This window comes from Mastomys coucha, unplaced genomic scaffold (assembly GCF_008632895.1).
Source record: "Mastomys coucha isolate ucsf_1 unplaced genomic scaffold, UCSF_Mcou_1 pScaffold6, whole genome shotgun sequence".
Classification (NCBI taxonomy): domain Eukaryota; kingdom Metazoa; phylum Chordata; class Mammalia; order Rodentia; family Muridae; genus Mastomys; species Mastomys coucha.
In genome coordinates, this window is record NW_022196912.1 from 2789793 (window position 1) to 2808738 (window position 18946).

General features: G+C 36.3%; 1 protein-coding gene and 1 long non-coding RNA gene across 36 annotated transcripts in view; one reads left to right on the top strand and one right to left on the bottom strand.

Moving 5' to 3' along the window:
• Positions 1-866, bottom strand: part of LOC116080250 — a 27621-nt gene extending 26755 nt beyond the window's left edge. For both annotated transcript variants that reach the window (XR_004114364.1, XR_004114365.1), the window contains exon 1: positions 336-866. This is a non-coding gene — a long non-coding RNA (uncharacterized LOC116080250). The remainder of the gene's footprint in view (positions 1-335) is intronic.
• Nrxn1 (neurexin 1) overlaps positions 1-18946 on the top strand; it is a 1104407-nt gene that overhangs the window by 799242 nt on the left and 286219 nt on the right. The gene's annotated exons all lie outside the window — the stretch shown is intronic.

Genomic DNA, 18946 nt, shown 5'->3' on the forward strand with positions numbered 1-18946 from the left:
ATATATATATATATATATATTGCCAAATATATAAGATATATATATCTTAAACTGATCCGGTCTAGCATACAATTGGCTGGCCATTTGGAATTATTATCTAAAGGTTATTGAATCCAGACCTTATTGCATAGGTGTATCAGTTTTAAGGACCTCAAATAGGGAATTAATTTCAGAGATTTGAGATTTTCCAGGAGACATCTGGGGGGGGGTTGTGCCTATTCAAAGACAGTTTAGCGCTCATTGGGTGATGAGGTTGTTACTGAACTATTTGTACCAGCATCCTGAGAAGAGCTCAGCAACGGGTCAGTGTATGGCCAACTGGAGAAACTCCTTACCAATCAACATGCTGGTGTGTGTTTTCAGGCTTATAGGTCAGGTAGCAGGAAGTGTGGAACCATGTGGTCAGTGTGGCCAGAGGCCAGCTCCACATGGTAGGCTGCAGTGGCCCAGCTCACATGGTAAAATTCTATGAATCTCGCAGCGGCAGCGATGGTCTGCTGCAGCGGTGGAAATCCACATGGTGGATGACTGCAGGTGTCAGCAGATGGAGTCCACGTGGTGTAGTAGTGGTGATGGTGGTGGCAGCTGTCCATGTGGTGTTGGTTCTCAGGTCTCTGGTGGCACAGGGCAGCGACAGACACCTGGGCTCTGCAGCTCCCCTGTGTAGCAATTCCTGAAGTCTTTGGCACAAAAGTTGTGATCGTGGCATGGCTCCAGAAAGACCACACCAGGCCAAAAAGTTCCACATGAGGTTTATAGAGAGAGGAAAGGGCAAGGTGGAACCAGAAAAAGAAGCAGGGAAAGAAAGAGCTAGATCAGAGAGGACTTCCTTTGTATAGGGATCATGATGTAGTTACAAGTAAAGGTGGGAGCTGAGCCAAGTGAATTCTGGGAAAATGGTGGCTGTTGGCTTGGCAACAGGTGTTCAGTCCTGCGGTTGCTCTGTTGCCTGTGTGATGCCATGGGTTTTGGAGTTCTCGTAGCTCAAAGTGTATCATAAATGATAAGAATGTGATTGCATGCCCTCTTGCCACTTTTGGAAAGAATTCATGCACAAATCTATTAAAATTACAGTAATTGTTTTGAACCAGGACACTTAAATAAAGACATAATTATTTACTTGCTAATGTCCCCCACAGTGTGTGTGTGTGTGTGTGTGTGTGTGTGTGTGTGTGTGTGTGTGTATGTGTGTGTGTGTTTCTGAATAGATCAGCTATTTTGGTACAAAATGACCAAACTAGATTTCATTATTTCAATGGTATTTTATTTTCCTACAATTCAAGGAATTTACATGAATGAATATGGAAGATTCTAGATTCTTCATTCATTTGAACTTTTAAAAATACCTCTATCCTGAAGCTATGGCACTGAGAGTGCCACTTAGTGATAATATTTTCCCAAGAATGCTCCAAAGGCTTAAGAAATCATTGTTTATACACTGCAGATTGCTGCTAGCATAGTTAGGGTAGACTTGACATGAGCAGTGAATGTCATATTATAGACATTGCTTCAAAAGTTCTGGTGTGGGTAGACAACACACATACACACACAAACACACACACACACAAACACACTACAAGACAATAGTTTGGCTTATATATTTTTTATAGTAACTGCCATATAGTATCTATTTCAAAATAAAAGCTACAAAACAAATATTGATAACAAAGGACTATGATTCTGTGCTCATTCCTTGGAGGAAACTTGAATTTTTTTCAAATGTAGATGAATTTACAATTTTAAAAACTTAGAATGTGAAAAATGTAAAGTGTAGTTTCATGCCTAGCATTTCAACAAGGAGTTTAAATGTCTTTATTTTTCTTATGATAGAGTCCACAAGCTAATGAGGGGTTTGGTTGGTGTCAAGCAGCTGTGATAGCAGCATGTCTCTTTATTTATTGATGAGAATCTCAAGAGAGAATCGTGTTTGGAATAGAGAAAGAGCTCCATTGGTGTCTGTCTTAGATGGGAGAAAATATGCAAGGGACAAGAAATGCCCTTCAAGAGAATTATTTTGAAGAGCTCTTTATTGTCAGTGAGGTCATCTTCAAAAGGAAGGCTTGGAGGATAAAATGTGAGATCTAAATTAATGAAAAAGTGAAACCTTTCAGACCCAAACTTTAGAACAGATAATATGAGAGGGAAAAATTTGCATCACTATAGCATGATTTACATAGACATCAAAAAACACCTTCACATTTCAGATAAATTAAAGAATCACTCTGCCTCATCAACTTTTTATTCTGGAGAATAACCTGAATTCATTCATTTAAGTTGGGATACTGAGTCTTTAGTCAGCACTTGAAGATAGAAGGTGTTTCATAGGTCCTAAGCATGGTTGATTACAAGAAAGAGTTTGTAATGTTCTATGCCACCAAAGAATAACTACTTTGGTAGTAATTAATTCAGTGTTTCAAAAGCTCTGGAGAGAAATTTGAATGTTTTTATCACAGAGAAATGTGGGAATTTTATCCATTGAATGCACATATTCTAATGCCACAATACACCCCTTATGCTCCAAATAAAAATATATTTAATGATGTCTGAGAATGCAGTTCAGTGGCACATGTTTGTCTAGTATGTGCAAGACCCCAAAATCTTTAAAAGAAGTCTTGATGGCTAGGAAAAAGTGAATCTGAGGCGCTCTAGCTCCCAGTGCAATGTCAGACAGGTTTCATTCCCTTCTCAGAAGACAAAGTATTCAAACTGTTGGGCTTCTCAGAAAACCCAAACTTTCTTGAAGTCACATGCATCACACAGAGTAACATTTCTCAAGAGAAAATGTGCTGGGAAACTCTTTGCATGCTTTGTAATCATTCACAAAATATGTTAAAACAGACAAAATGTTAAATGTTTTTATACATTAGCAGAATAGAGAACTACATTGTATATTGAAATATAGATAGATACACCTCACTTCTACAGTGGTCACACTGGCAAGGGTATTGGAGTTCTTTCATCTTGAGGATGGTGGGTGGCTGAAAGGAGCCATGGAAAATCGTGTTACATACATGCCTAAAATATGAATACATTCGGTGGTAATCAAATGTTGAAATTTGACTATGTGTAATGCATGCTTGTGCTGTATCAAGTTTTATATCACTTTAGAAATTTCTCTGGAATTCTAAAAAGAGCAGTGTTTACACAAAGCAAAAGAACATTCTAATGTGTATTTGAGCTTAAGAGCTTTGAATGATGTGAATGAACTCAGGATGACCTTTGTAAGCACAGACACTCATAAAAGTCCTGTGGAATTGATGACAAATCATAACACATGACTCTTTCTAAGATAAAATGATTACTTATATTATCTGTATACATACAAGTATACATATATGGGCTCCTACAGGTCATGAGAAGAGGATGGCAGTTATCATATGGCCATGGGAGTTGGTTCTCTCCTTCCAGCATATGAATCCCAAGAATCACCTTTACTGACACTACACTAAGATTTTTAAAGATTAATGTATCAGTAATGCATTGCCTATAAAAATGTTTGCTGGGAACAGTTAGTCTTTGTCAATTTCCCAGGACATATAAGATTAGAACAGTCATGGAGACAGTTTGATGAGACAGATGGTGAAGAATAAGGATGTGGAGCAATGCCAGTGGAGAAAACTGTTTGTGAGACCTCACCTGATATAAAGAACTTTAGCTATTTTAAACAGACTTTTAACTCTCATTTTCCAGACAGACTAGCTCAGTTGTTGTTGGTGGAGGGGTGGTATTTTTAAAATCTACAAAAATAGCACAACACCTATAAAATGACAACAGATGTTAAAATTAAATAATGTAAATTTTCTAATCAAACACTGCAATTTGACCTTTTTCTAAAGTTTTGTTTATGTATAGGTGTGTTGACCTGTGTATGCCAGTAGTATGTGTGAACCATTTCGAGGAAGAGGGGTTTGGATACTTTGAAGCTAGAATCATGATGGTCTTGAGCTCTTTAATGTGGCACCTGGGAAGTCAATAGGTCCTTGGGAAGAGCATCAAAGCACTCTTAACCATGGAACTGTTTTTCTGTCCCTGACATTTGTCATCTTTTTAACAGCCAAAAATCTTCCATAGTGAAAGAGGGAAGCAGGGACCAAGTGATTACATAAAGTCCTCTAAGACTGAACCTGTGGACGCAAGTGACAGGTTACTGATCCCTGAGGACTGGGTTCGTACAAGGAGCCTGTCAGGTGTGTTCTGGGTCTTCATTTTGTACCATTTTATATATAAGAACACAATATATGAGTGCTTCTAATTAACTGCTAAGCAGAATTCAATTCCTGATATATTTGAGGGTTTAGCTAGCCCAGTGCAAAAGCCTTCAATGGATCATCCAATACCACTCATTGGGCATAGAAAATAGCCCTGTTGAAACCTCTCATCTGCTGATTAATTAATTTGATAACACAATTGTTCCTCAAGATGATCTCTGATTGATCCTAGAGTGGAATTGTATAGCTTTTACACTTTCAGTTAAGGCTGTTTTTAGTAAGTGCTGTTTTTAATGAAAGAGAACAGAAGAGCAGCATAAAAATTCCTTCTAAATTGTGCCAGTCCATGGATGTCCATCAATAAATGAAATTCTGACTCATCTTGAGTTCTTAAGATAGCTTATAAAAGTTCATCACATATAAGTCATTAATATAAGTTTCACATGAGTTAAATAAAATCCAAATAGTTAAGTAACTTATCCAATGTTATGGAGCAGTGATGAGACACATACCTGCTTCCTCATCAGCTAGTAGTCTGAGCATCCTCTTCACAAAGAAGTGCCACCTCTTTAGAATTATGTTCACAAATGAATTGTGTTAATAACAATCTATAAAAGTAGGATAATAAGAAAGTCAAAGTTGAAACAATTTTTAAATTTTTAGCATAATTTAAATTATCAAATGATGTGTAGATGAAGTATGGCCTAACAGAAGTAGACATCATGGTTATGTGTTTGACATTAAGCCTTTAGGTATGTTCGTAATATGGTGAAGGGACTGCTCAAACTCCAGAGAACTCCATGCATGAAAACTTAAGGTTTCTATTTGCTTCTGGAAAATTAGTGAAGTCTAGAAGTTATCATCATCATCATTGTCATTATCTTCTTCATTGTTATCACCATCATCACCCACCACCACCACCACCACCACACCATCATCACCACCACCATCAACATTAGTGTAGAGATAGATGTTTGCAAGCTTTGGAACCATTGGGTACACAGTTGGGAGGTGCTTGTTTACTCTTACAGAAGCTCACATTCTGACTTTCAAAGCCATTCTCTTAGCCTTCAAGTCCACTTCAAATTTTAGAATGTTTCCCTTTTCATGGTAAGCTATCTGTTTCTAAAATGGAAATAAGAAGTACATATTATGAGAGGAGAAGGGGGAGCTAGGAGGAGTGGAAGGAAGGAAAACTATGGTTGAGATGTATTATATGAGAAAAAAATCCATTTTCAAAGAACGTTTATACTGTGATATCTCTATAATAACCATTCGGTCAACATGTATTTGGAGCTAGCCAGAGGACTTCAGTGCAAGATGCAGTTTTCTTTTTTTAATTTATTTTTGTTAGATATTTTCTTCATTTACATGTCATACGATATCTCCTTTTCCAGTTTCCCCTCTGAAATAAAAGAAAATATAAAAAAAAAACAAAAACAAAAACAAACCCCTGTTCCCTACCCCCTCTCCCTGTTCACCTCCCCACCCTCTCCTGCTTACTGGCCCTGACATTCCCCTACACTGGGGCATAGAACCTTCACAGAGCCAAGGGCCTCTCCTCCCACTGATGACCAACTTGGCCATCCTCTACTATCCATATGCTGCTGGAACCATTAGTCCCACTATGTGTACCCTTTGGTTGATGGTTTAGTCCTTGGGAGCTCTGAGGGTACTAGTTAGTTCATATTGTTGTTTGTCCTAAGGGGCTGCAAACCTTCAGCTTCTTGCATCCTTTCTCTAGCTCCTTCATTGGAGACCCTATACTCAGTCCAATGGATGGCTGTGAGCCTCTACTTCTGTATTAGTCGGGTACTGTCAGAGCCTCTCAGGAGACAGCTATATCAGGCTCCTGTTAGTCAGCACTTGCTGGCATCCACAATAATGTCTGAGTTTGATGATTGAGTATGGAAAGGATTCCCAGGTAGGGCAGTCTCTGAATTGTTCTTCATTCAGTCTCTGCTCCATAGTTAGTCTCAATATGCAGTTTTCTTATCACCCTGCTGTGTGACTTAACATGGGCTAGGTTGATTGGTGAAGATATTTTGTAATTCAGTATTATCACTAAGCCAAAAGAGGGTAAAGCAGCCATAAGTAGATATGGTTTTATATGCATAGAGTCCTATTATTCAGGAGATTGAAGCTGGAAGATTTTGAATTTAAAACCAGGTTGGACTGTGTAGCAAGAACATGTCTCAAAAAAAAGAAAAGAAAAAAAGAAAAAGAAAAAAAGGAACAAAAGATAACATGAGTTAAACAAAATAGCAAATATCTGCTAGGTAACTATTAACCATTATCAATTCTATCATTGACTTTGTACTTTCCAATAATGTAATACATTATTTGAAGTAGTATGTGGTAGATGCAACCAGTTTTCAATGAACCAACTTGGTTCTTTGAAATTTAACAGAGATTATGTCCTTGAATTAAATTTGTGGTCACAAAATGATAATGGATGTAAAATATTAAAAGAAAATAATTATATCAGTAATTGAGCCTATTATTTTATGAGTACCTGATTTTTAATTGAGACCTTCTTTAATGAATACCTTTGAACACAAATGCTGATACTTAATTTGTGAAAGTTAAGTTTTAATTCAAAAGAAAATTATTACTGGCAACATAATTCATAAGCTTTACTTAGGGCAGTAATAGTAGGTTAATTGATTTAACTTCAAGAAAATATAGAAAATGAAAGCTGAAAATGTCCCTTCTGAAATATGAGTTGTCATTTCACAGTAAGTATACAAGTTCCCATTTTTATGCATATGTCATTATATATATATATCATTTTACAAAGTTATGATTGTGTTATGAAAACTCTTTTGTAAACATCTTTGTCAACAACTGTTAAATACCTTTGGAATCTCTTTCCATGTCATTATGTTGTTCAGTTTTATAATTCCTCTAAATTACTACATAATATGTGTTTGAATGGAAGGTCAATAATTTGTTTAAACAAATTATTTTCTGAATGTGTCTGAAAGAATATATAATCACACTGAAGTTACTTTGCTGAAGCATTCCACACTTCAAAAAAAAATGGTATTGTATGCTGGGCAGTGGTGGTACACGCTTTTAATCCCAGCACTTGGGAGGCAGAGGTAGATGGATTTCTGAGTTTGAGGCCAGCCTGGTCTACAGAATGAGTTCCAGGACAGCCAGGGCTACACAGAGAAAGCATGTCTGTAAAAACCAAAAAGAAAAAAAAGTATTATAATAACAATGGAAAAGCTAAGTATTTTCTATGACATACATATTATTGTAAATAACTTAACTTAATCTGTGAAAAAATTAAATTATAAAGCAAAGAGTGAAATAATGATAAGACTTTCTGGCTTATATATTTCTAGCTATAAATTAACCTACTGCATAGGATGTATTACATTTTCATAACTCAGAAATTATTTCTTTTTAGATAAAATATTCAAATGTGAAAAGTTCTATCTTTCAAAATATCTTTATATAGCACATGAACAATTAGTTCACTATAATTTCAGATGCTGCTTTTTAATAAACACTTTCATATTTCCTATGGAGGGGTATATTTTTGAAAAGAAAAACTACAAGTTGTTTTAAAAGTTATGCATAATCAAGCCATGTTCTACAATGACATGTAACAGTAACAAAAATGCCCTGGTGGTATATTCACTAATGCAGAGATATCTAGAGAAGTAATTGAGTAAGAAAATTCATCTCTTAAAGCAATGTAAACTTGTCTCCATTTATTTGGCATTCTTGAAATGACAGGATCATAGAAAGTAAGCACAATTGGCTCGGGAACAGTTATTACAGAAAACAATAAGAGTTCATGTGTAACGGTACAGGTGGCTAGATAGAGACTACAGTTGTACAGTCAGTTTGGTTTCTTGATTATGGTGTACCTCAATGCAACTTGTCTGATACATTTACACAAACACACACAGAGACAGACACACACACAGAGGCACACAGAAAAGCACACATAGAGAAGCACATACACATATCCACACTGTGTATGTAAAACCATTTAAATAGAATAATCCTGCAATCAAAGTCAGTTTTAGCTATTCTAATTTTGATGGTTTAATACTGCTATACAGATGTTTACATTTTAACAAGCTGAGTGAAATGCTCTCAGAACTTTCTGGCACATTTTTTTATTTCATATTTCAAACTAAACTGTAAATTAAAAAGATGGTAAGGAATAAACCTTAAAAATATTAGAAGACTGTAATGTTACGTGTTGAGCAGTTTTAAAGAAACAAGACTAAGTCAGTAGAATTGATGCTGTACCACTTTTGTTTGAACACACTGAGCTTCTACCAGTAGGACTTCAGTTAATATTGAGAATTTGTGTCAGTCTATCTTAAACTGCTTTTTGGTAAAATTATGTATGTACTGGAAAATTTAAATACCATATATACATTGCAGAAAATTAATTTTAAAATTATAGCATGTCTATTTCAAAAGATTTATGTGCACCCAAGGAAGGGATGCAAAAATATTCCTATGTATTTTAACTTCTTTTGTGAATTCTAACACACTTCCCTTTAAGAAAATTAAAAGGCATGAAACACTGAAGTTATTTACATTCAGTTTGGCTTTCTTGTAATGAAGAATGGCATGTAATTGCAAAACACTCTGTGAAGGGGCTGGAGAGATGGCTCAGTAGTTAAGAGAACTGACTGCTCTTCCAGAGGTCCTGTGTTCCATTCCCAGCAACCACATGATGGCTCATAACCATGTGTAATGGGATCCGATGCCCTCTTCTGGTGTGTGTCTGAAGATAGCTGCAGTGTACTCATATGAATAATAAATAAATAAATGTTTAAAAAACACTCTGTAAAAACTGAAAATAAGAATAACCTACAGGTTTGACCATTTCAGTGTTCTCAAGTATTTCACAGTCCTAAAACCTAGATAGAAAAGAATTAGAAGAATGCAGTGTCTTTGCTTTTAAAAAAGTAAAACTTTCCCTTATTAATCAATGACCTTAGATTAGAAATTACTTCTGGTTGTCACAATAACTTTCTTTTCTAAAATATGTATTACTGTTTCATAGATATTTTTATTTGTTTCCCTGGTTTTTTTAATACAAATATCAGCCAACACTATTCTGTAGGCTCCCATGTACAAAGCATACAGTGTGAAGTAAACCAGTCAGACTCAGCCAAATTCTTGACTAAACTGATAACAACTTTGGTGAGTTTGAGAAATTTTATTTCCCATTAAAATTCATGATTGCGTGCATTTGTGGGTGCTTGTATGTGTGCATGTCCATGCATATATGAGTGTATGTGTCTGTGCATATGTGTGTGTTTCTGTGCATATGTCCATATATGTGCTTGTATGTATGTGTGCATGTGTATGTGTGTGCATATGTATGGGCGCATGTATGTGTGCATGTATGTGTGTATGAGCATGTGTGTGTGTTTGTACATATGTGTGTATCTACATATATTTGTGTTTGTGTTCCTGTGCATATGACTTCTCCAGTTGATCATTTGCCATCAAGGTGTATATACTTGTTTGGTTACATCTTTAAATATAAAATTATAGTTGCTAAGAAATACTGCCATTCCATTCTGATTATGTCTTACCAGCAAGGAGAACTATTTGCCTACTGGAATGTCAAGTACATACTAGAATATTCTGTCCGTTTTGTGAAGAATTTGAAACCTTTCTCCACTAATCTTTAGATGAAAGAGAAAAGTGTTTTTTTTTTCTTTTGCTTTGCTTTTTTTAAAAGAGATACTTTTAAAATGCTACCAAAATAGACTTCTGTATTCTCACCTTGGTGTGCCAGGAATTTGGTGTTTAGTCATCCATTGTTCTGAGTGTGTACATATGGTCAGAAACACCATATTAAAACCCTTCATAATATAGAATATATATCACCTCTGTTTTTTCAGGAAGATGTTTAAAACACTGACGCTCCTTTTCAAAACTAAATCTTATACCCTAATCTGGTAAAGAGAAAAGAAAATAAATTTTTTTTTTTACTTGTGAGAATCATAAGGATATCACTGTATATTCTAATATTTTATGCCATTTTTTAATGTTCTGGCCACATGAACTTAATTTTGTTTAACTGACTAGGTGATTTGCCACTCAAAAATTTAAAAGTAGTATTTTATTAAAAATGGTTTAAGTATATCTTACCTAGTTGATGTACCGTGCCCTAGTTCTAGCTTGTAGATTTATAAATCAATGCTTAACTGGTGTGCCTATACATCTATTTTAAAATTTGAATCTACAAAGAAATGTTGAAGCGATTTGGTGGTAGAGTAGGGTAATCAATCGAATAAGAGGACTCATGGGTAATGGACTTCACCAAGAATCTGCTGGAGAGGAATGGCAGTGGGATGAAATTATTTTAAAAAAACGTAATTTAAGGTTTAAATGATCTAGCATTTTGATAACATAGTAGATATATATTCATAATAGTCAGTATAATTAAAGTGAGACATTATAACAACTCAGACTTTTAGTGCCATATTAGAAAACATGCTTACACCTAGCTCATAGCATCATCAAACTTTGTTCATTGTCTGAACTTATGATGTAGTTGAAGGCTGTCAAAGCTGTTTGCAACGTAGGCCATTGTCCAGAAAAGCCTTATGGTCCTCCAAGCCCAACACTATGTTCATGTTTTCTACATCCAGACAGAGAAACAACTAGGAAAAAGTCACAGATGGGTATACTTGCTTTAAAAAAAATGGATATTTTATTCACTTACATTTCAAGTGTTATCCCCTTTCCTGATTTCCCCTGCCTAAACTGCCATCTACTCCCCCTCCCTCTGCTTCTATGAGGTTGCTCCCTCACCTACCCATCCACTCCCACCTCACTGAGCAGACATTTCCTTACACTGGGGCATCGAGCTTTCACAGGATCAAGGGCCTCTTCTCCCATTGATACCAGGTAAGGCCATCCTCTGCTATAAATGCAGCTGGAGCCATGAATCCCTCCATGTGTACTCTTTGGTTGGTGTTTTAGTCCTTGGGAGCTCTGGGGACAGGGTGGTGTCTGGTTGGTTGATATTGGTGTTCTTCCTGTGGGGTTGTAAACTCCTTCAGCTCCTTCAGTCTTTTCTCTAACTGTCCCATTGGGGTCCCCGTGCTCAGTCATGAAAGCAGTGCTAAGAGGAAAACTCACAGCTTTGAGTACCTCCAAAAAAACCTGGAGAGAGCATGCACTAGCAGCTTGACAGCACATGTGAAAGCTCTAGAAAAAAAAAGAAGCAAATACACCCAAGAGGATTAGACAGCAGGGTATACTTGTTTTATACATCTTAAGTTGGAGGTATCCCAGAACCTACTCTTATATTATCTATAAGACATGGTGACATGGTTGTAGTGAAGAAATAATAGGGAATTGCTACCCAATGTGATCAAGAAGATGAGGACTTTGCGAGCCTGTGAAGTCAGTTATCATGCTGCAATGTCATCTAAACTCCAGATGCTTCCACCCAACATTCAAGAAATATAGTAGACATCTAATGATAGCGATTCATGTCTAGGAATGGAACCCAAGAAAAGTAAATCGGGAGATCCTGTCATGAATACTCATCTAAACTTTACCTCCCAGTAAAAGAAGTTTTTACTTAATTTGTATAGTATAAAGTAGTAAACAAAAGAGATCAGATGTACTTAATTCACATCTGTTTGGGCCTCGAATTCTAAGAATTTTTTAGGCAAATCAATTTGATAAGTGCACGGTCTAGTAATACCACACTCTTTGTTTCCCAACCATTTTCCTACACCCTTTGAGAGGACCTGAAACTTTGTACACGTTTGCCCCTTCCAAGGTCACACCACCAGGGTAAGTTTGGATGAATAAGAAGTGTGTTATGGAATAAAGAGAAGAAATCCATGTAGAATCATAGGGTGACAGCCATGTAACAGAAAGCAATGAATAAATCTTACTTCAGATTACTAGCTGTGAGACCTTGGAAATATTATTTTTGTTATTTTTAGTATAAAGAAAATTACAGTGTTTTCTTCTTCTGTTTAATCTCTCTAACACCTTCCATGTTACCTTCACCCCCCCCCCATTCCTCTCAAATACATAGTCTCCTTTGCTTTGTTTTACACACACACACACATACACACACACACACACACACACACACACACACACACACACACACACACACACACACACACACACACCTACAAGTGTCTGAGCCCTTTTAGTATTGATTGTATGTATGTGATTTGGGGGCTCACTACTTGGTACTGGATAACTAATTATGGGTTTATCTTTGTGGAAGACTAAGTCTCTCACTCTCAGCATTAGTTTATTCCCTGTAGGGCTTGGTCTAGGGGTGGGCCTGTGAGATTCCTGACTTCAGTGTTAGCATGTCTATGGATATTGTCCTTGTTCAGGCCTCATTTGGGCAATATTGATGAGGTATCATGGGTGAAGATTTCTGCATCTTTCAGTTTTACTGTAAAATGGAAACTACATATGTATACATATGTCATGGGGTCTTCAGCAGAATTAGATGAGTTGATATCCAAAAGACAGCTACAATCAGGCATGTTGTAAGAACGGTATTAATATCCATTACCTTAACATAAGAGAGAGACACTACTTCATAAGAATTTCAGTGAAAAGCATTTTGAAGACTGAAATGTTGGGGCACTTTTATGTTTTGAACTATCATTATTGTAGGTCTTCCTTGAATTTCATCTAAGTGATTTATTCCCACAGGTCATTTTATAGGAATACACATATTTTAGCTAAACAATGTGGCTATCACTGGATTATGCTAATCTATACTCCTTTATTTCCTAATCTCCAATCTTCTCTATTGTCAATGGGCTATGTATTATTGCAGTAAATTTTTATGTGTTAAATAAATACTTGAGGATAATTGATATTGGTTGAGAGTACTTTTCAATGATGGAGAGAGAGTGGCATTCAGCGAAAAGTGAGCTCTTGATTCTTCCTCTCCTGTGGAACGTGACTGTTTCTTTTATTTGGAAGAATTATGGTTAATATTTTTGAAGTGACTAATATCTACTTAATATTATTTGCTATAAATTTACTTGTAAACATCTTTAATCTTTAATTTAAGAAAGTGATGATGTAATTGGTAGAAGTAAAATTATATTCAAGTTTTTAATATTCATTTAGCATTCATTAAGGAGTAGGTGAAGAACATTATTGAATGTGCATTTGAAAAATAATTTCTATTCAAAGAAACTATCTGTCCAGTTTTAGTTATAGATTCATTTTTTTATAGCCCAGTTATAAAATGTTATACATAGAAACATTCTATATAAGTGCTGGTAACTTGATTACATTAGTGCAAACATACCTTTTAAAATTCCATTTAAAGGTTTCTTACTCTGTTACTCCAATGCCACAGCCTGTGCTTAACAGTAATTCCCTACCTAAACAGCTCTGATAAAACTGGGCTTGTCCAGAAATGTAAACCCTCCTACCATATCAATCACTCATCTCAATCACGCCTTCTCAGTCTTGGCTCAAGTGACATGGACAACAAAGAATTCTTCACTGTGGAGGTATTTCTGTGTACCATTAAACATGTTCCTGTATTCTGGGCCTCTACACACATGAAGTGCCCACAGTGTCTCGTTGAAACACACATTTTCTTTTAAATGGTGCCAAATGATTCTTCAAAGATGAAAATACCACATGGTATGTACTCACTGATGAAAATACCACATGGTAGGTACTCACTGATGAAAATACCACATGGTATGTACTCACTGATAAGTAGATATTAAGCAAAGAGCATGGAATACCCATAATACAACTCATGGACCACATGAAGCTCAAAAGGAAGGAAGAACAAAGAGTGGATGCTTCAGTCCTACTTAGAAGGGGGAGCAAAATTATCAAGGGAAGTAGAGGGTGGGAGGGACTTGGGAGGAAGAGAAGAGGGGAGGAGAAAAAGAGGTATGGGAGGATGGAGGAAATGTACAGAGGATCAGGAAATTGAACAGAGGTGTGTAGCAATGGGGGATGGGGAACTGGAGGTAGCAACCAGAAAGTCCCATATGCTAGAAAAGCAAGAACCTCCCAAGACCCCAAGGGGATGATATTAGCAGAAATACCCCACAAAGCAGAGGGAGAACCTGTCGAGACTATATCCAGAGGTTAGGCATGCCCCCCTGGTTGAGGGATGAAACCACCCACCCATCTCCAAAATTTTAACCCAGAATTGCTCCTGTCTAAAGGAAATACAGGAACAAAGAGTGGAGCAGAGACTGAAGGAAAGGCCACCCAGAGACTGCTCCACTTGGGGATCTACCTCACATAAAGACACCAAACCCAGACACAATTGCAGATGCCAAGAAGTGCTTGCTGACAGGAGCCTGATACAGCTGTCTCCTAAGAGGATCTGCCAGATCCTGACCAATACAGATGGGAATGCTCACAGCCAACCATCAGACTGAGCACAGGAACCCCATTGGGGAAGGACTGAAGGAGCTAAAGGGGCCTTATCTCGCAACAGTGGAAGGGGTGACCCTTGGTCCTGTGAAGGCTTAATGCCCCAATGTAGAGGAATACTAGGATGGTGAGGTGGGAGTGGGTAGGTGGGTGGGAGAGCACCCTCACAGAAACAGGGTAAGGGGATGGGACGGGAGTTTGCAGAGGGGAAACCAGGATAAGGGGATAACATTTGAAATGTAAATAAAATATTCAATTAAAAAATTAAAATTTGAATTAAAAAAATGATCAAACTACCACTAGGTTGAAAACATGGCTTAAAAGGGATGGAGGAACAGGCACATCATACTTTCTCATCCTTACTTTGTCAAAATAAAGTTAAATAATATAAATCTCTTCTTTTGAATTTTTTTCACTAAATAAAAATAGAATGCCTCAAATAGAGTTCGCTGTGCTAAAAACAGAACCATATCCTCAAAAGCTGCTGTGTTCGGAAACAGCTGTCTCTTACGCAAAGAAGATTCCAGGTTTTGCTGATTTTTATTGCAGTTGCCAGTAACAAATTGACAGCTGCTAAATATGAATACTGTGGTATCATAAACCTTTGAAATTAACTTCCAAACTGTGCTTGCCAGTTTTGACTACATTGCACTGTTTAAAGCACAGATGCTTCTGACAAACTTTCAGTGTTGTCCTAGGAGAAAAATATAAACAATAACTTTACCCCTTCCTTGTCCTCCCTGCTCATATTTAAAACCACACTTCAGGAAACCCTAGCTTCAGGCATCTTCTGAAATTGTTGAGAACATAAGTCATGGCATATTTTTAATTATGTGAACCCTTAATGCTTGCACTTAATTGTAAATTGGATTTAGTAATTCTCTCCCTGTGCTATATGTATTGTTAGAGCCACATTTCAATGTGTCTTGATTTAAAAAGCTTATAATAAGATCATTTAGCTGACTTATTACCTAAAACTTTTGCATGAACTCTGATTAATAGATTTCCTTTACTGACTCTTATTCCCTACTGAACAATGTGGCCAATTCATTTTCTGGGATCTACTCCCAATGTTGTCTGATAACTTTGAAAGGGACAATTTTGCCATTCTTATACCTGTTGGTCCTGTATACTGTGAAATCAATTTTTTACAGCATCATTCTATGATCATGTTTATGGTTGCTGATGTCCGGCACAAAAGAATTCAGTGGCATTCAGCAAGAAGGAGAGAGGGGTAGGCTCAAAGAACATGAGGGCCTCTCAAAGACAAAAACACAGACTCAATAGCAGTATGTGCCCAATAAGGACAAATACCACTGAATTAGTTAAACTCAATTTAAAAATTATAGTCTCTATAGAACAATGGTTGATGAGGAGTGGAAGCAGAATATACACTCCCCACAAAAACTCCACAAGAAATGGGAGACCTTGGTCCAATTTCCAAAATGTAGTAGCCAGTCAGGTTTTCCAAGACCCAGGATACTCCTTCAGGATTTTAAACTTTATCCATTTCTAATATAGGACATAATGATATAACTTTCAATCTATAAGATTAAGATAACATTCAACATCATATAAAATATAACATCTCATAGAAATGAGAACGATTGGGATGAAAGGAAAGTGGGAATGTTATAGTTATCAAGTGATAGCTATTCATTTTACTATTGTATATATAATATGTATAACTATTTGTATACAAATAGTTTTGTTTTGTCAAAACAAAAGAGATCTTGTAGGCTAGACAAAACCAATATGCCTATCATAAAATCTAACTGTACTCAAAGAAGGAGATTGATAATAGTAATACACAGAAAACTTTTCAGTGTACCCAAGTAGGGAAGCAATATTTCTGTTTTTGTTTTTCTTTTCTGTGTAAGCTCACAAAAGGACACTGAAAACTCTGCTTTTAAAACTTTAAAAAAATGAATAAAATACTCAGGATTATGTTTTAGCAAGGTCTTCTAAACATCTTATTCTGAAGGTATCACATCAGACTTGTTTATGGAATTTCCAGTCCTAAAATTGAAACAACAACAATGTGGTACTCATTTTTCCAAGAGAACCTGATGGGACTACAACATTCACAGAGTGCTCATTAATTCATTCTTAGAATAAAGGCACTGATAAGTTCAACATTGTTTGTTTGGGTTTTTTTGTTTTGTTTTGTTTTTGTTGTTGTTGTTGTTTTGGATTTTTGAGACAGGGTTTTTCTGTGTGGCCCTGGCTATCCTGGAACTTATTCTGTAGACCAGGCTGGTCTTGAACTCAGAAATCTACCTGCCTCTGCCCCCCAAATGCTGAGATTAAAGGCATGTGCCACCACCTCCCGGCTCAACATTGTTATTAATTGTTGTTATTACTAGTATTCTTTAACATTTATTAACCTCTCTAAGCCAACAAAGGAGTAAAGCGTATCAATGCCATCTTAGAATAATTACTGATGAATCATAGTAAAAGACTAATATGTTATAATCTCAGCTATAAGTGACTAGAATTTATTTCACCAACCATTCTCCTGCTGGAAATCAATCAAATAATGTGGTCAGTAGGAAGCCAGTTGAGGATGAGCAGCCAGAGTCTTGATTCCTTAAAACAACACTCACTCTACTTCAAAAATTAGCCTACTGTTGACAATCCTGGACCTAATGTAAAACTGCATGCACGCACACATGCACACGTATACACACACACACACACACACACACACACACACACACACACACACACAAACATACACACATTGTGTATCCATTATTCCAGGCAAAATGAAGGTGGAAAAAAAACATGTTAATATTTTTGGGTTTTTTTGTTTATTTTTTGGCCATAGACAAACTTAAACCTTTTATGTCAGCATTTGGTTTACCATTAAGTATGTTGTAAATTAACTTTTAGCCTGGCAGTGGTGGCACATGCCTTTAATCCCAGCACTGGGGAGGCAGAAGCAGGTGGATTTCTGAGTTTGAGACCTGCCTGGTCTACAGAGTGAGTTCCAGGACAGTCAGGGCTATACAGAGAAACCCTGTCTCAAAAATAAATAAATAAATAAATAAATAAATAAATAAATAAATAAATAAAAATAATCTTTAAAATGTTCTTGGAACTAAAAGTTCTTATGACTTCCATTTTCTTCTGTAGAATAGTCTCATGTTATATTTTTCAAACTACTCAGCTCCTAGAATATATTGTGAGGACAACAGAATAATTTTGCTTATAAAATAAAGAAAATGTTTCTTTAAAGGTATTTTTTAATTATATAATACAAAATATTCCTTAAAGAGAAATAAACAGTATTCAGGTGTAACCAAAATAGTATAATAACCTTACAACACAATCACAAACCACAGGCAGAACTGTTTAGAAAATCTATCAGCAGGAAGAATATCATCATTGGAGGTAGTAAATGTAATGGATAGGGAAACTGGCATACTCTTCATTATATAAAACGATAGAAGGAGAGTTATGAGAGACATAAAGAACAAAATAGAAAGAACAGATGAATACTGATAGGTAATAGCATATATGTATGGATATGTCACAGTGAAACTCATTTTTAACAATTAATATATATTAATAGGAAAATATAGTAATTTTAGGATGGATTTTATTAATCCATTTACTGAAGAAAATAATAAATACAAAACTTTGTGAAGGGGTTGTTGTCTTTATCTGGACATGCTTCAGTACTAACTGGAGCAGTTAATTGTGGGCACTAAAGCTAAGGTCAGGACATTGGCATCTGATCTACATAGGGCAGAATCCCTGTGTTTAAGAGAATCTTGCAAGTTCAGAAGTAGAGTTGTTCTTCACATGGCAGAATGGAAAAGACAGTCAGAAGCCCTTTATTTCAGCCTTAAAGAGAGTCCTTCTAACCCAACACCTTCTCTCATGCACTCTTCAAATTACTGTTGCACAGGAGATTAAGTTTCTAACAAAAATTATGAAGGACACTTTCAGATTTAGCAATCGCGGCTCCACGTGTTTATGAGTAAACAACTGAGTGTTAAGAGTTCTGCTTCGTGTGTTGCAATAAGTATTAAAAGTGTCATTAAGGGGAACATTCTCATAGAAGCAGGGGGAGGGAGACTGGGGTAGGGGGTCTCGGGAGGGGGTTCTCACCAGGAAAGGGGATAATATTTGAAATGTAAATAAGGAAATTGTCCAATAAAAAAAATAAAAGTTGAACATTGGAAATAAACACTAGAAAAAAAGAAGTATCTGTTATGGGCAGATCTTGGCATACAGTGCATGTTCACAGAATTGTAGTATGGAAATAGTTTCTGATTTCCAAGTGAGTCTTATTTTGGGACATAAAGTTTTGTGTATCT